The following is a 3,427-nucleotide window of genomic DNA, read 5'->3' on the forward strand; positions in this document are numbered from 1 at the left end:
ATATATATATATATATATATATATAAACTTCCAACCCACAAACAAGATAATGTCTCTGCATTTACTTAGGTGTTCTTACTCTTCTCTAAGCAATATTTTGTAGTTTTTGTTATATGTCATATATATATATATATATAAACTTCCAACCCACAAACAAGATAATGTCTCTGCATTTACTTAGGTGTTCTTACTCTTCTCTAAGCAATATTTTGTAGTTTTTGTTATATGTCTTTCATATCTTTTGTCTCTTTTTCTTTCTTTCTATTTTATTTTTATTTTTTGAGACGGAGTTTTGCTCTCATTGCCCAGGCTGAAGTGCAATGCTGCAATCTTGGCTCACTGCAACCTCTACCTCCCGGGTTTAAGCAATTCTCCTGCTCTAGCCTCCCAAGTAGCTGGGATTAAAGGCATGTGCCACCACGCCCAGCTAATTTTGTATTTTTAGTAGAAACAAGGTTTCTCCATGTTGGTTAGGCTGGTCTTGAACTCCCAACCTCAGGTGATCTGCCCTCCTTGGCCTCCCAAAGTGCTGGGATTACAGGCGTAAGCCACTGCGGCCGGCCTTGTCTCATTTTTCCTGAGTACTTCATTTTGATGCTATTGAATGTGGTATAGTATGGTTTGTTGCTAGTATGGAGAAATAAAACTCATTTTTGTATATTGAACTTGTATCTTACAAACTTAGTTCCTCTGGTAAATAGCTTTGTAGATCTAATTGAATTTTCAACATAGACAAATTTGCCGTTTGTAAATAAAGACCATTTCTTTCCTTCCTTTCTATTCTTGATGCCTTTCTGTTTTGTTTTTTCCTTGCCTGATTCCACTGACCAGAATCTCCAGTACACGGAGTTATGGTGAGAGTGGACCATTAAGCTTGATTCCAGAAGTGTGATGTTGGCTGTGAAATTCTTATAGATGCCCCTCTTGAGGTTGAGAGAAGTTCTATTTTATTCCTAGTTTGTTGAGTGGTTGTTTTGTTTTTTAAAAAAACATGAAACTCTTCACAAATGTGTGTGTCATCCGTGCACAGGGGCCATGTTAGTCTTCGTGTCATTCCCATTTTACCATATGTGCTGCCGAAGCAAGCACTTGTTTGTTTTTGTTATTTTTAAGAAAGAAGATCTCAGGCTAGGCATAGTGGCTCATGCCTGTATTCCCACTATTTTAGGAGGCCAAGTTGGGTGGATTGCTTGAGCCAAGGAGTTCGAGACCAGTATGGGCAATATGGTGAAACCCCATCTCTACGAAAAATTTTTAAATATTGGCTAAGCATGGTGGTGCACACCTGTAGTCCCAGCAACTCAGGAGGCTAAGGTGGGAGGATCAACCTTGACCCTAGGAGGTCAAGGTTGCAGTGGAATGTGATTGCACCACTGTACTACAGCCTGGATGACAGAGTGAGACCCTATCTCCAAAACTAATAATAAAAATTTTAAAAATGACGTCTCACTCTGTTGTCCAATCTGGAGTGCAGTGACACAATCATAGCTCACTGCAGCTTCCAACTCCTTGGCTTAAGCAATCCTCCTGCCTCAGCCTCCTCAGTAGCTGGGACTTCAGGTGTGTTGCCGTCATGCCTAACTTTTTTTTTTTTTTTTTTTAATTCTTTGGAGATAGGTTTGGGATGGGGGCATCTCCCTATGTTGCCCAGGCTGGTCTTGAACTCCTAGCCTCAAGAGATCCTCCCACCTCAGCCTCCCAAAGTGCTGGGATTACAGGTGTAAGCTACCACACCCAGCTACTGAGTGTTTTTATAAGTAATGAAAGCTGCCAACTGTCAAATGTTTTTTGTGCGTCTATTGAGATGATATAATTTTTCTTTTTTTGGTTTGTTAATATGGTGAATTACATTAATTTTGTAACGTTAAACCAACCTGCATTCCTGGAATAATAAAACCTCTTGATGATATGTTATCCTTCAAATTTATTATTGGGTTTGATTTGCTAAGATAAATTAAGGGTATTTGCATCAGTGTTTGTGAAAGATGTTAGTCAGAAGTTGTGGGTTTTTCTCCCTGTTTTGTTGTCATCTGGTTTCAGTATCAGGGTAATTATGGCCTCAGAGAATGACCTGGAAAGATTTTGTATAGAAATAGTGTTTTTTTATTTCTTAATATTTGATAGAATTCACTAGTGAAGCTATCACTAAGCTGGGCCTAGTTTTTATTTGTGGGAAGGCTAACTACAAATTCAATTTGTCTAATTGACATACGGCTACTTAAGTTATCTATTTCTTCTTGTGTGAGCTTTTGTGTCTTTCAAGGAATTTGTCCACTTTATCTAAGTTGTCAAATTTATTGGTAAATTATTTGCGGTTTTCCTTGATCACTCTTTTAATGTCTATGGACGCTGTAGTGAGTCACCTCTTTTATGCCTGAAGTTGGGAATTTGTGTCTTCTCTCTTTTTTTCCTGATCAGTGTGGCTAGAGATTTAGAAATTTTATTGATCTTAAATAACAACAAATATATTTTTTTTGAGATGGAGTCTCGCTCTGTCACCCAGGATGGAGTGCAGTGGCACAATCTCGGCTCACTGCAACCTCTGCCTTTCGGGTTCAAGCAATTCTGCCTCAGCCTCCCAAGTAATTGAGATTACAGGCACCTACCACCACAGCCAGCTAATTTTTACGTTTTTAGTGGAGATGTGGTTTCACCATTTTGGCCAGGCTGGTCTCAAACTCCTGACCTCAAGTGGTCCACCTGCATTGGCCTCCCAAAGTTCTGGAATTATAAGCATAAGCCACCATGCCTGGCCTGATTTTAAATAGTTATTTTTTGATTAAGCAATTATTTTTGATTAATTATTTTATTGATCTTAAATAATTATTTTGATTAATTAATTGATAGCTTGATTTTCTGCTACTTGTTCTATCAGTTACTGAGTATGGGTTGTTAAATCTCCAGCTAAAATTGTGAATTGTTAATTTCTTCTGCCAATTCTTTCTCTTCTTGCTTTATGTATTTTGAAGCTCCGTTTTTGGATGTGTAAACATTTAGGATTGCTACGTCTGCTCAATGAATTGACCTATTTTTCATTATAAAATCATCTTTTTATAACTTTTTTAGCTGAAACTTAGTTTGTCTAATATTAATATAGCCACTCCAGATTTTTTTTGGCTAGTGTTAACATAGTATATCTTTTTCCATCTTTTTGCTTTTAATCTATTTGTGTCTTTATATTTAAAGTGGATTTCAGGCCAAGTGCAGTGCTGCCTCATGCCTTTAATCCCAGCACTTTGGGAGGCTGAGGCAGGAGCATTGCTTGTGCTCAGGATTTTGAGACCAATCTAGGCAACATAACAAGACACCATCCTCATGAAAGACAAAACAAAAAAGTAAAATTGAGGCCAGATTCAGTGGCTGATACCTGTAATCCCAGCAGTTTGGTAGGCTCAGGCAAGTGGATCACTTGAGGTCAGGAGTTTGA

General features: G+C 38.1%; 1 non-coding gene across 1 annotated transcript; it reads right to left on the reverse strand.

Annotated features, from left to right (window-relative positions):
- Positions 1-985: 985 nt before the first annotated feature.
- LOC119472508 lies at positions 986-1,089 on the reverse strand. The gene has a single exon (XR_005201658.1). It is a non-coding gene; the product is annotated as a U6 spliceosomal RNA (small nuclear RNA).
- Between the last annotated feature and the right edge of the window lie 2,338 nt (positions 1,090-3,427).

Source organism: Cebus imitator, unplaced genomic scaffold (assembly GCF_001604975.1).
Source record: "Cebus imitator isolate Cc_AM_T3 unplaced genomic scaffold, Cebus_imitator-1.0 Scaffold102, whole genome shotgun sequence".
In the NCBI taxonomy this organism is placed as follows: Eukaryota; Metazoa; Chordata; class Mammalia; order Primates; family Cebidae; genus Cebus; species Cebus imitator.